This window comes from Pygocentrus nattereri, chromosome 12 (genome assembly GCF_015220715.1).
Source record: "Pygocentrus nattereri isolate fPygNat1 chromosome 12, fPygNat1.pri, whole genome shotgun sequence".
In the NCBI taxonomy this organism is placed as follows: Eukaryota; Metazoa; Chordata; class Actinopteri; order Characiformes; family Serrasalmidae; genus Pygocentrus; species Pygocentrus nattereri.
This window is the reverse complement of record NC_051222.1, coordinates 41,944,939-41,959,763: the sequence shown is the minus strand read 5'-3', so window position 1 is coordinate 41,959,763 and position 14,825 is coordinate 41,944,939. Positions and strand designations below refer to the sequence as shown.

Genomic DNA, 14,825 nt, shown 5'->3' with positions numbered 1-14,825 from the left:
GGTTGAGATCTTCCTCTGAAATGAGACCCTCTAATAAAAGAGCATCACTTCATTAACAGCTACTAGCGCCGCTCTGTAGGCGACCCTGCCCGTCTGCAGGGACAGCAGAGGAGGGGAAAGTTCAGCTCCTCACTGCTGGGCTTTAGTTACATTTAGGGATCATACGCCTTCAAAGAGGGGGGCAGTTATTTATTATCACCCCCCCTAATTCTTCAGTGATATGAAGCTGAAGTCAGAGATTCTCCAGATTCTCGTTTGAAGTTTCCATTCCACCTTAAATGGAGCAGCAGTAACATTCTTGACTATTTAAGGTGGAACGGGAAAGTTGTCTAGCTAGCTACCAAGACATTAGCATGCTATTAGAAAAGGACCAAAAATTCACTGAAACCACATTAAACTCAGATAAAACGGCGGTTATCGTAACTTTGAACAGAGACGGTTCTCACATCTGTGGGTTTCTTTGGTCTCGTGTTCTCTGTCTCACCGGTTTGTATTTTTTCTCATATCTCTGTTTGGAGTCTGAAAACCTGGGGGGTCATGTAGCCCCAACACTTCACCCCACCCCTCTAGCCTAGAACAGACAAATAAGAGGGTCTTGAAACACCCTCTGGTGGTCCTCAGGGGACACTAATGGGGGTGCCAGTTGTGCCTGTAATGCCTGGATGCATGTAATGGCCCTGTGGACTCACCTTGTCATAAAAACCAGTGAAAAGGACTATTACATGTTTTGAGAATGTCAACATTAATACGAGGCCTTCAAAAATGGCGCAGCAAATTAAAACAAAATATTCTGATGCTTCTGTTGGTAGGAGTGGACATACTGTGTTAAAACATGCAGAGTTTTGTTTTTCTGTGGGCTTTCATGCTTATTAGATAAACAAGAGGGCCTTGAGGTGGAAATGGTTGAGAACCCCGGATCTAGATAGCACCTTTATCGTTTGTACTCTGAAGCGGCAGCTTGAATTTGGTGGCGCTGTAGCTCTGGTTGGAAGACAGAAAGAAGAATGATCAGTGGTTGCTGCCGATACTGCTGACCATTCTGTGTTCTGAGAAGATTGAAAACCTGAATGTAGACAAATAGAGGATCAGACTTATTATTTAGCACAAGAAAAAGTGAGAGAGGGTGAATCTTCACCGTCAAAAAGGAGAAAACAGAAGAAGGAAAAATAAAACCAGGACAGACGACGGCAGAAAACCTGACGGTTCTACTACACGCTTAGAAAGGGAGGGGTGAGGGAGTCGATTCAGCTGGCTGCAATTTGGATGACGCTATGGTAAGAAGCAGGAAATGCTAAACCAGCTTCTAAGACTGAACCTTGGAGGCGTGTCTGCAGATTCTTTGAGAAGCTGAAAGTGAGTCTCCTGGAAAGAACGGAAGCTGGAATGAAGGTGAAGAGGGACTCACTGATACTCACACAGCTGAGATTGGATTAGTGTTGTCTGCTTTTTTCCTTGATGCCGAAAATGATTAAAACATTTTGATTGGAAATGAAAGAACTGAACAAGTGGCCTCTACCCTGCAAATACAACGTACTCACAGTCAGATGTTAAATGCAGGCAATATGGGGAATCAAACCCGGTCTAGAAGGACTCTTCATATGTAATTCACAGATTTAATAAAATGGAAAGGCCAGAATTGTTTGTATGTTCAGAATAAAGTCAGAGTGCGTCTTTCTGTTTCCAGTAGTTGTAATTGCATCATAGTGTAAAACATATTATTATTATTATTATTATTATTAATAATAATAATAATAATAATAATAAAAACAGTGATAAGCCTATAACTGATTTATCAGCTACTCATTTGTATTCTGGAATCTGAATAATCCAGTCTTTGTCTCTCTTCTCTGGTGTGACTTCAGCTGGTCCAACAGCTTAAATCCTTTTCCACACTGATAGCAGACGTAAGGCCTTTCCTCAGGGTGAACCCTCATGTGCACCTTCAGGTTCGACAGCGTTCCCGATTTCTTTCTACACTGGAAGCAGCTGAAAGGCTTTTCCTGAGTATGTGACCTCTGGTGTAGCTGCAGCTTCGAGACACAGGTGAAGCTCTTCCCGCACTGGGAGCAGCTAAAAGGCTTTTCTCCAGTATGAATTCTCTGGTGGTCTTTTAACTCAGAGAGCCGAACGAAGCTCTTCCCGCACTGGGAGCAGTGGTGGGGCTTGTTTCCCGTGTGTATGTACCTGTGCCTTTTTAAACCGCTGGCGCTCCTGAACGTCGCCCCGCACTGAGCGCAGGGGAATGGCTTATCTCCGGTATGAGTTATCATGTGGGATTTAAGTTGTCCTGATGTGGAAAAACATTTTTCACACTGGGAGCAGACGAACGGCTTCTCCCCGGTATGAACCATCACGTGGATTTTGAGCTGACTCAAGTTTACAAAACTTTTTCCGCACACGGAGCAGGGAAACGGCCTTTTCCCAGTACGGATCATTATGTGGATCTTACAGTCGAATGGTCTGGAAAACCTCTTTCCGCAGTGGGAGCAGCTGAAAGGCTTCTCTCCGGTATGAATCAGCATGTGGGATTTAAGTCGTCTTGGCACCGAGAAACCCTTTCCACACTCCGAGCAGGAGAACGGCTTCTCTCCGGTATGAATCATCATGTGTATTTTGTAGTCGGACGATCTGGAGAAACTCTTCCCGCACTGACAGCAGCTGAAAGGCTTTTCTCCGGTGTGAATCTTTTAGTGCTGTTTCAACTCTTTGAACCGTTTGAAGCTCCATTCGCACTCAGAGCAGGCGAACGGCCTCTCTCCAGTATGAATTGTCTCGTGTTGTCTTAAATCTATCAAGCGTTTGAAGCTCCACTCACACTGGGCGCACTGATGGGGTCACTTTCCTTCGTGGACATCCAGGTGGCGTTTCAGAGCTCTCTCAGAGGTGAAGCTCTTCCTACACTGTGAATAGCTGAGAGGTTCCTCTCCGGTATGAGTTCTCAGGTGGTCTTTCAGGTGGGAGGCTTCACTGTAGCCTTTTCCACCCTGCTGAGGGTTCTGTGAGATATATTCTTCCTGAAACTGCCTCACTTCTGGTTTGTGCTCCTCTTTAATGTCTTTATATAAAATTCTTTCTGCAATAAAACGAAAAACAAATAATTCACTTAAAGAATAAAACAGAAACCCAGCTGTCAAAATATAACTCAAATAAACTTAAAGACAAACCATCAAACCAGAGACTTTAGAGACTCACGGACTGACAAGCACTTCCAATTGAGTAAAAATAATGATTCTATTGGAAGCTGTGCTAGGTCTAGGTGTAGAACTATGAGATTATTTTGGAGGTTAATACAGCTGTGTTAGGTCTGTTTGGTGTAGAACTATAGGATTATTTCTGAGATTAATAAAGTAGTGTTTAGGTATGTTTGGTGTAGAACTATGGGATTATTTTGGAGATTAATAAAACCGTGTTAGGCCTGGTTGGTGTAGAACTATGGGATTATTTTGGAGATTAATACAGCTGTGTTAGGTCTGGTTGGTGTAGAACTATGGGATTATTTCTGAGATTAATAAAGCCGTGTTTAGGTCTGATTGGTGTAGAGCTGTGGGATTATTTTGGAGATTAATAAAGCTGTGTTAGGTCTGATTGGTGTAGAGCTGTGGGATTATTTCTGGAGATTAATAAAGCTGTGTTTAGGTCTGATTGGTGTAGAGCTGTGGGATTATTTTGGAGATTAATAAAGCTGTGTTTAGGCCTGATTGGTGTAGAGCTGTGGGATTATTTTGGAGATTAATAAAGCTGTGTTTAGGTCTGATTGGTGTAGAGCTGTGGGATTATTTTGGAGATTAATAAAGCTGTGTTTATGCCTGATTGGTGTAGAGCTGTGGGATTATTTTGGAGATTAATAAAGCTGTGTTTAGGTCTGATTGGTGTAGAGCTGTGGGATTATTTTGAGATTAATAAAGCTGTGTTTAGGTCTGATTGGTGTAGAGCTGTGGGATTATTTTGGAGATTAATAAAGCTGTGTTTAGGTCTGGTTGGTGTAGAGCTGTGGGATTATTTTGGAGATTAATAAAGCTGCGTTTAGGTATGTTTGGTGTAGAACTATGGGATTATTTTGGAGATTAATAAAGCCATATTAGGTCTGGTTGTTGTAGAACTATGGGATTATTTTGGAGATTAATAAAGCCGCGTTTAGGTATGTTTGGTGTAGAACTATGGGATTATTTTGGAGATTAATAAAGCCGCGTTTAGGTCTGGTTGGTGTAGAACTATGGGATTATTTGTGAGATTAATAAAGTCGCGTTTAGGTCTGGTTGGTGTAGAACTATGGGATTATTTTGGAGATTAATAAAGCCGCGTTTAGGTCTGGTTGGTGTAGAACTATGGGATTATTTCTGAGATTAATAAAGCTGTGTTTAGGTATGTTTGGTGTAGAACTATGGGATTATTTTGGAGATTAATAAAACCGTGTTAGGCCTGGTTGGTGTAGAACTATGGGATTATTTTGGAGATTAATACAGCTGTGTTAGGTCTGGTTGGTGTAGAACTATGGGATTATTTCTGAGATTAATAAAGCCGTGTTTAGGTATGTTTGGTGTAGAACTATGGGATTATTTTGGAGATTAATAAAACCGTGTTAGGTCTGGTTGGTGTAGAACTATGGGATTATTTCTGAGATTAATAAAGCCGTGTTTAGGTATGTTTGGTGTAGAACTATGGGATTATTTGTGAGATTAATAAAGCCGTGTTTAGGTATGTTTGGTGTAGAACTATGGGATTATTTTGGAGATTAATAAAACCGTGTTAGGTCTGGTTGGTGTAGAACTATGGGATTATTTCTGAGATTAATAAAGCCGTGTTTAGGTATGTTTGGTGTAGAACTATGGGATTATTTTGGAGATTAATAAAACCATGTTAGGTCTGGTTGGTGTAGAACTATGGGATTATTTTGGAGATTAATACAGCTGTGTTTGGTCTGGTTGGTTTAGAACTATGGGTTTATTTTGGAGATTAATAAAGCCGTGTTTAGGTCTGGTTGGTGTAGAACTATGGGATTATTTTGGAGATTAATAAAGCCGCGTTTACGTCTGGTTGGTGTAGAACTATGGGATTATTTGTGATATTAATAAAGCTGTGTTTAGGTCTGGTTGGTGTAGAACTATGGGATTAATTCTGAGATTAATAAAGCTGCGTTTAGGTCTGGTTGGTGTACAACTATGGGATTATTTTGGAGATTAATAAAGTCGCGTTTAGGTATGTTTGGTGTAGAACTATGGGATTATTTTTGAGATTAATAAAGCCATATTAGGTCTGGTTGTTGTAGAACTATGGGATTATTTTGGAGATTAATAAAGCCGCGTTTAGGTATGTTTGGTGTAGAACTATGGGATTATTTTGGAGATTAATAAAGCCGCGTTTAGGTCTGGTTGGTGTAGAACTATGGGATTATTTGTGAGATTAATAAAGTCGCGTTTAGGTCTGGTTGGTGTAGAACTATGGGATTATTTTGGAGATTAATAAAGCCGCGTTTAGGTCTGGTTGGTGTAGAACTATGGGATTATTTTGGAGATTAATAAAGCTGCGTTTAGGTCTGTAGAACTATGGGATTATTTTGGAGATAAATAAAGCCGCGTTTAGGTCTGGTTGGTGTAGAACTATGGGATTCTTTTGGAGATTAATAAAGCCGTATTAGGTCTGGTTGTTTTAGAACTATGGGATTATTTTGTAGATTAATAAAGCCATGTTTAGGTCTGGTTGGTGTAGAACTATGGGATTATTTGTGAGATTAATAAAGCCGCGTTTAGGTCTGGTTGTTGTAGAACTATGGGATTATTTTGGAGATTGATAAAGCCGCATTTAGGTCTGGTTGTTGTAGAACTATGGGATTAATTCTGAGATTAATAAAGCCGTGTTTAGGTCTGGTTGGTGTAGAACTATGGGATTATTTTGGAGATTAATAAAGCCGCGTTTAGGTCTGGTTGTTGTGGAACTATGGGATTATTTTGGAGATTAATAAAGCCGCGTTTAGGTCTGGTTGTTGTGGAACTATGGGATTATTTTGGAGATTAATATTACTGCGTTTAGGTCTGGTTGGTGTAGAACTATGGGATTATTTTGGAGATTAATATTGCTGCGTTTAGGCCTGGTTGGTGTAGAACTATGGGATTATTTTGGAGATTAATAAAGCCGCGTTTAGGTCTGGTTGTTGTAGAACTATGGGATTATTTTGGAGATTAATAAAGCCGCGTTTAGGTCTGGTTGTTGTAGAACTATGGGATTATTTTGGAGATTAATAAAGCCACGTTTAGGTCTGGTTGTTGTAGAACTATGGCATTATTTTGGAGATTAATAAAGCCGCGGTTAGGTCTGGTTGGTGTAGAACTATGGGATTATTTTTGAGATTAATAAAGTCGCGTTTAGGTATGTTTGGTGTAGAACTATGGGATTATTTTGGAGATTAATAAATCCATGTTTAGGTCTGGTTGGTGTAGAACTATGGGATTATTTGTGAGATTAATAAAGCCGCGTTTAGGTCTGGTTGGTGTAGAACTATGGGATTATTTTGGAGATTGATAACGCCGCATTTAGGTCTGGTTGTTGTAGAACTATGGGATTAATTCTGAGATTAATAAAGCCGTGTTTAGGTCTGGTTGGTGTAGAACTATGGGATTATTTTGGAGATTAATAAAGCCGCGTTTAGGTCTGGTTGGTGTAGAACTATGGGATTATTTGTGAGATTAATAAAGTCGCGTTTAGGTCTGGTTGGTGTAGAACTATGGGATTATTTTGGAGATTAATAAAGCCGCGTTTAGGTCTGGTTGGTGTAGAACTATGGGATTATTTCTGAGATTAATAAAGCTGTGTTTAGGTATGTTTGGTGTAGAACTATGGGATTATTTTGGAGATTAATAAAACCGTGTTAGGCCTGGTTGGTGTAGAACTATGGGATTATTTTGGAGATTAATACAGCTGTGTTAGGTCTGGTTGGTGTAGAACTATGGGATTATTTCTGAGATTAATAAAGCCGTGTTTAGGTATGTTTGGTGTAGAACTATGGGATTATTTTGGAGATTAATAAAACCGTGTTAGGTCTGGTTGGTGTAGAACTATGGGATTATTTCTGAGATTAATAAAGCCGTGTTTAGGTATGTTTGGTGTAGAACTATGGGATTATTTGTGAGATTAATAAAGCCGTGTTTAGGTATGTTTGGTGTAGAACTATGGGATTATTTTGGAGATTAATAAAACCGTGTTAGGTCTGGTTGGTGTAGAACTATGGGATTATTTCTGAGATTAATAAAGCCGTGTTTAGGTATGTTTGGTGTAGAACTATGGGATTATTTTGGAGATTAATAAAACCATGTTAGGTCTGGTTGGTGTAGAACTATGGGATTATTTTGGAGATTAATACAGCTGTGTTTGGTCTGGTTGGTTTAGAACTATGGGTTTATTTTGGAGATTAATAAAGCCGTGTTTAGGTCTGGTTGGTGTAGAACTATGGGATTATTTTGGAGATTAATAAAGCCGCGTTTACGTCTGGTTGGTGTAGAACTATGGGATTATTTGTGATATTAATAAAGCCGTGTTTAGGTCTGGTTGGTGTAGAACTATGGGATTAATTCTGAGATTAATAAAGCTGCGTTTAGGTCTGGTTGGTGTACAACTATGGGATTATTTTGGAGATTAATAAAGTCGCGTTTAGGTATGTTTGGTGTAGAACTATGGGATTATTTTTGAGATTAATAAAGCCATATTAGGTCTGGTTGTTGTAGAACTATGGGATTATTTTGGAGATTAATAAAGCCGCGTTTAGGTATGTTTGGTGTAGAACTATGGGATTATTTTGGAGATTAATAAAGCCGCGTTTAGGTCTGGTTGGTGTAGAACTATGGGATTATTTGTGAGATTAATAAAGTCGCGTTTAGGTCTGGTTGGTGTAGAACTATGGGATTATTTTGGAGATTAATAAAGCCGCGTTTAGGTCTGGTTGGTGTAGAACTATGGGATTATTTTGGAGATTAATAAAGCTGCGTTTAGGTCTGTAGAACTATGGGATTATTTTGGAGATAAATAAAGCCGCGTTTAGGTCTGGTTGGTGTAGAACTATGGGATTATTTTGGAGATTAATAAAGCCGTATTAGGTCTGGTTGTTTTAGAACTATGGGATTATTTTGTAGATTAATAAAGCCATGTTTAGGTCTGGTTGGTGTAGAACTATGGGATTATTTGTGAGATTAATAAAGCCGCGTTTAGGTCTGGTTGTTGTAGAACTATGGGATTATTTTGGAGATTGATAAAGCCGCATTTAGGTCTGGTTGTTGTAGAACTATGGGATTAATTCTGAGATTAATAAAGCCGTGTTTAGGTCTGGTTGGTGTAGAACTATGGGATTATTTTGGAGATTAATAAAGCCGCGTTTAGGTCTGGTTGTTGTGGAACTATGGGATTATTTTGGAGATTAATAAAGCCGCGTTTAGGTCTGGTTGTTGTGGAACTATGGGATTATTTTGGAGATTAATATTACTGCGTTTAGGTCTGGTTGGTGTAGAACTATGGGATTATTTTGGAGATTAATATTGCTGCGTTTAGGCCTGGTTGGTGTAGAACTATGGCATTATTTTGGAGATTAATAAAGCCGCGTTTAGGTCTGGTTGTTGTAGAACTATGGGATTATTTTGGAGATTAATAAAGCCGCGTTTAGGTCTGGTTGTTGTAGAACTATGGGATTATTTTGGAGATTAATAAAGCCACGTTTAGGTCTGGTTGTTGTAGAACTATGGCATTATTTTGGAGATTAATAAAGCCGCGGTTAGGTCTGGTTGGTGTAGAACTATGGGATTATTTTTGAGATTAATAAAGTCGCGTTTAGGTATGTTTGGTGTAGAACTATGGGATTATTTTGGAGATTAATAAATCCATGTTTAGGTCTGGTTGGTGTAGAACTATGGGATTATTTGTGAGATTAATAAAGCCGCGTTTAGGTCTGGTTGGTGTAGAACTATGGGATTATTTTGGAGATTGATAACGCCGCATTTAGGTCTGGTTGTTGTAGAACTATGGGATTAATTCTGAGATTAATAAAGCCGTGTTTAGGTCTGGTTGGTGTAGAACTATGGGATTATTTTGGAGATTAATAAAGCCGCGTTTAGGTCTGGTTGTTGTGGAACTATGGGATTATTTTGGAGATTAATATTACTGCGTTTAGGTCTGGTTGGTGTAGAACTATGGGATTATTTTGGAGATTAATATTGCTGCGTTTAGGTATGTTTGGTGTAGAACTATGGGATTATTTTGGAGATTAATAAAGCCGCATTTAGGTCTGGTTGTTGTAGAACTATGGGATTATTTTGGAGATTAATAAAGCCATATTAGGTCTAGTTGTTGTAGAACTATGGGATTATTTTGGAGATTAATAAAGCCGCGTTTAGGTATGTTTGGTGTAGAACTATGGGATTATTTTGGAGATTAATAAAGCCGCGTTTAGGTCTGGTTGGTGTAGAACTATGGGATTATTTGTGAGATTAATAAAGTCGCGTTTAGGTCTGGTTGGTGTAGAACTATGGGATTATTTTGGAGATTAATAAAGCTGCATTTAGGTCTGGTTGTTGTAGAACTATGGGATTATTTGTGAGATTAATAAAGCCGTGTTTAGGTATGTTTGGTGTAGAACTATGGGATTATTTTGGAGATTAATAAAACCGTGTTAGGTCTGGTTGGTGTAGAACTATGGGATTATTTCTGAGATTAATAAAGCCGTGTTTAGGTATGTTTGGTGTAGAACTATGGGATTATTTTGGAGATTAATAAAACCATGTTAGGTCTGGTTGGTGTAGAACTATGGGATTATTTTGGAGATTAATACAGCTGTGTTTGGTCTGGTTGGTTTAGAACTATGGGTTTATTTTGGAGATTAATAAAGCCGTGTTTAGGTCTGGTTGGTGTAGAACTATGGGATTATTTTGGAGATTAATAAAGCCGCGTTTACGTCTGGTTGGTGTAGAACTATGGGATTATTTGTGATATTAATAAAGCCGTGTTTAGGTCTGGTTGGTGTAGAACTATGGGATTAATTCTGAGATTAATAAAGCTGTGTTTAGGTCTGATTGGTGTAGAGCTGTGGGATTATTTTGGAGATTAATAAAGCTGTGTTTAGGTCTGATTGGTGAAGAGCTGTGGGATTATTTTGGAGATTAATAAAGCTGTGTTTAGGTCTGGTTGGTGTAGAGCTGTGGGATTATTTTGGAGATTAATAAAGCTGTGTTTAGGTCTGATTGGTGTAGAGCTGTGGGATTATTTTGGAGATTAATAAAGCTGTGTTTAGGTCTGATTGGTGTAGAGCTGTGGGATTATTTTGGAGATTAATAAAGCTGTGTTTAGGTCTGATTGGTGTAGAGCTGTGGGATTATTTTGGAGATTAATAAAGCTGTGTTTAGGTCTGATTGGTGTAGAGCTGTGGGATTATTTTGGAGATTAATAAAGCTGTGTTTAGGTCTGATTGGTGTAGAGCTGTGGGATTATTTTGGAGATTAATAAAGCTGTGTTTAGGTCTGATTGGTGTAGAGCTGTGGGATTATTTTGGAGATTAATAAAGCCGTATTAGGTCTGGTTGTTTTAGAACTATGGGATTATTTTGTAGATTAATAAAGCCATGTTTAGGTCTGGTTGGTGTAGAACTATGGGATTATTTGTGAGATTAATAAAGCCGCGTTTAGGTCTGGTTGTTGTAGAACTATGGGATTATTTTGGAGATTGATAAAGCCGCATTTAGGTCTGGTTGTTGTAGAACTATGGGATTAATTCTGAGATTAATAAAGCCGTGTTTAGGTCTGGTTGGTGTAGAACTATGGGATTATTTTGGAGATTAATAAAGCCGCGTTTAGGTCTGGTTGGTGTAGAACTATGGGATTATTTTGGAGATTAATAAAGCCGCGTTTAGGTCTGGTTGTTGTGGAACTATGGGATTATTTTGGAGATTAATATTACTGCGTTTAGGTCTGGTTGGTGTAGAACTATGGGATTATTTTGGAGATTAATATTACTGCGTTTAGGTCTGGTTGGTGTAGAACTATGGGATTATTTTGGAGATTAATAAAGCCGCGTTTAGGTCTGGTTGTTGTAGAACTATGGGATTATTTTGGAGATTAATAAAGCCGCGTTTAGGTCTGGTTGTTGTAGAACTATGGGATTATTTTGGAGATTAATAAAGCCACGTTTAGGTCTGGTTGTTGTAGAACTATGGCATTATTTTGGAGATTAATAAAGCCGCGGTTAGGTCTGGTTGGTGTAGAACTATGGGATTATTTTTGAGATTAATAAAGTCGCGTTTAGGTATGTTTGGTGTAGAACTATGGGATTATTTTGGAGATTAATAAATCCATGTTTAGGTCTGGTTGGTGTAGAACTATGGGATTATTTGTGAGATTAATAAAGCCGCGTTTAGGTCTGGTTGGTGTAGAACTATGGGATTATTTTGGAGATTGATAACGCCGCATTTAGGTCTGGTTGTTGTAGAACTATGGGATTAATTCTGAGATTAATAAAGCCGTGTTTAGGTCTGGTTGGTGTAGAACTATGGGATTATTTTGGAGATTAATAAAGCCGCGTTTAGGTCTGGTTGTTGTGGAACTATGGGATTATTTTGGAGATTAATATTACTGCGTTTAGGTCTGGTTGGTGTAGAACTATGGGATTATTTTGGAGATTAATATTGCTGCGTTTAGGTATGTTTGGTGTAGAACTATGGGATTATTTTGGAGATTAATAAAGCCGCATTTAGGTCTGGTTGTTGTAGAACTATGGGATTATTTTGGAGATTAATAAAGCCATATTAGGTCTAGTTGTTGTAGAACTATGGGATTATTTTGGAGATTAATAAAGCCGCGTTTAGGTATGTTTGGTGTAGAACTATGGGATTATTTTGGAGATTAATAAAGCCGCGTTTAGGTCTGGTTGGTGTAGAACTATGGGATTATTTGTGAGATTAATAAAGTCGCGTTTAGGTCTGGTTGGTGTAGAACTATGGGATTATTTTGGAGATTAATAAAGCTGCATTTAGGTCTGGTTGTTGTAGAACTATGGGATTATTTTGGAGATTAATAAAGCTGTGTTTAGGTCTGATTGGTGTAGAGCTGTGGGATTATTTTGGAGATTAATAAAGCTGTGTTTAGGTCTGATTGGTGTAGAGCTGTGGGATTATTTTGGAGATTAATAAAGCTGTGTTTAGGTCTGATTGGTGTAGAGCTGTGGGATTATTTTGGAGATTAATAAAGCTGTGTTTAGGTCTGATTGGTGTAGAGCTGTGGGATTATTTTGGAGATTAATAAAGCTGTGTTTAGGTCTGATTGGTGTAGAGCTGTGGGATTATTTTGGAGATTAATAAAGCTGTGTTTAGGCCTGATTGGTGTAGAGCTGTGGGATTATTTTGGAGATTAATAAAGCTGTGTTTAGGCCTGATTGGTGTAGAGCTGTGGGATTATTTTGGAGATTAATAAAGCTGTGTTTAGGTCTGATTGGTGTAGAGCTGTGGGATTATTTTGGAGATTAATAAAGCTGTGTTTAGGTCTGATTGGTGTAGAGCTGTGGGATTATTTGTGAGATTAATAAAGTCGCGTTTAGGTCTGGTTGGTGTAGAACTATGGGATTATTTTGGAGATTAATAAAGCTGCATTTAGGTCTGGTTGTTGTAGAACTATGGGATTATTTTGGAGATTAATAAAGCCGCGTTTAGGTCTGGTTGGTGTAGAACTATGGGATTATTTTGGAGATTAATAAAGCCATATTAGGTCTGGTTGTTTTAGAACTATGGGATTATTTTGGAGATTAATAAAGCCGTGTTTAGGTCTGGTTGGTGTAGAACTATGGGATTATTTGTGAGATTAATAAAGCCGCGTTTAGGTCTGGTTGTTGTAGAACTATGGGATTATTTTGGAGATTAATAAAGCTGCGTTTAGGTCTGGTTGGTGTAGAACTATGGGATTATTTTTGAGATTAATAAAGTTGTGTTTAGGTCTGGTTGGTGTAGAACTATGGGATTATTTTGCAGATTAATAAAGCCGTGTTTAAGTGCCGTATAAGCATCTCGTCTGTAGGAGTTATCTACCTCAAATATAAAGTCCACACTGACCTCTGTCCATCTGCTGATCTTCAGTCTTCAGTCCTGTTGCCTCCATCACACCGATATCCTCACATTCCTCTTTAACACTGGACATTTTGTTCTCCTTGCTTTGCAAAACATACAGTCCTGTCTGTGGCTGACAGCAAATAGAAGAGAAAGTATTAGGCAGGTCAGTTTAGCACCCGGACTCTTTTAATATGGAGCAGTGCTGCTGTAATACATGCAGAATGTGGTTTTACATCTTTACGTCTTGCTGAAATAATCAAGGCCTTCCCTGAAAAAGACGTCGTCTGGACGGCAGCAGATGTTGATAAAACATGTTTATATCATTCAGCTTTAATGGGGCCTTCACAGATGAGCACGTTACCATGCCATGTGCACTAATGCCCCCTAAACCATCATTAATACTGGCTTTAGAACTGAGCACTGATAACAAGCTGAGTGGTCTTCAGCCCGGAGGACACAGTGTCCATGATTTCCTAAAAGAATTTCAAATGTTGATTCGTCGGACCACCGGACACTTTTCCACTTCCCCTCAGTCCATTTTAAATGAGCTCAGGCCCAGAGAAGGTGGCAGCGTTTCTGGATGCTGTCTCTTCTTTGTATGGTAGAGTTTTACCCAGAGCAATGGACAGTGTAGAAAAGAGGTGAAGAAGAGGGTGCAGGCAGGATGGAGTGGGTGGAGACGGATGTCAGGGCTGATGTGTGACAGAAGGATAGCAGCAAGAGTGAAAGGGAAGGTTTACAAGACAGTAGTGTGTCCTGCTATGATGTACGGTTTGGAGACTGTGGCTCTGTCTAAAAGACAGGAGGCTGAGCTGGAGGTGGTGGAGATGAAGATGCTGAGATTTTCGTTGGGAGTGACAAGGATGGACAAGATTAGAAATGAGCAGATCAGAGGGACAGTGAAGGTGGAGCAGTTTGGAGATAAAGCCAGAGAGGCCAGGTTGAGATGGTTTGGACATGTGTTGAGGAGGAATAGTGGATATATTGGTCAAAGAATGTTAGAGATGGAGCTGCCGGGTAGAAGGAGAAGAGGGGGACCTCAGAGAAGGTTTATGGATGTAGTGAAGGTGGACGTGGAGATGGTTGGTGTGAAAGTAGAGGAGGCAGTGGAGAGGGCAAGATGGAGGCAGATGATCCGCTGTGGCGACCCCTAAAGGGAGCAGCCGAAAGAAGAAGAAGAAGATATATGATATATTATGTGTTTATATGATATATTATGAGTTTATATGATATATAATGAGTTTATATGATACATTATGAATGTATATGATATATTATGTATTTATATGATATATTAAGTGTTTATATGATATATTATGTGTTTATATGGTATATTAAGTGTTTATATGGTATATTATGAGTATATATGATATATGATATATTTATATGATATATAATGAGTTTATATGATACATTATGAGTTTATATGATATAGTATGTATTTATATGATATATTATGTATTTATATGATATATTATGTGTTTATATTATATATTATGTGTTAATATGATATAGTAAGTGTTTATATGATGTATTTATATGATATATTATATATTTATATGATATTATGTATTTATATGATATATTGTGTGTTTATATGATATATTATGCATTTATATGCTATAGTATGTGTTTATATGATATATTATGTATTTATATGATATATTATGTGTTTATATGGTATATTATGTGTTTATATGATATATTAAGTGTTTATATGATATATTATGAGGTTATATGATATATAATGAGTTTATATGAT

The 14,825-nt window shown here is 38.3% G+C and overlaps 1 pseudogene; it reads right to left on the bottom strand.

Annotated features, from left to right (window-relative positions):
* Positions 1-1,796: 1,796 nt before the first annotated feature.
* On the bottom strand, positions 1,797-13,151 carry LOC108414373 (annotated as a pseudogene).
* Positions 13,152-14,825: the final 1,674 nt, after the last annotated feature.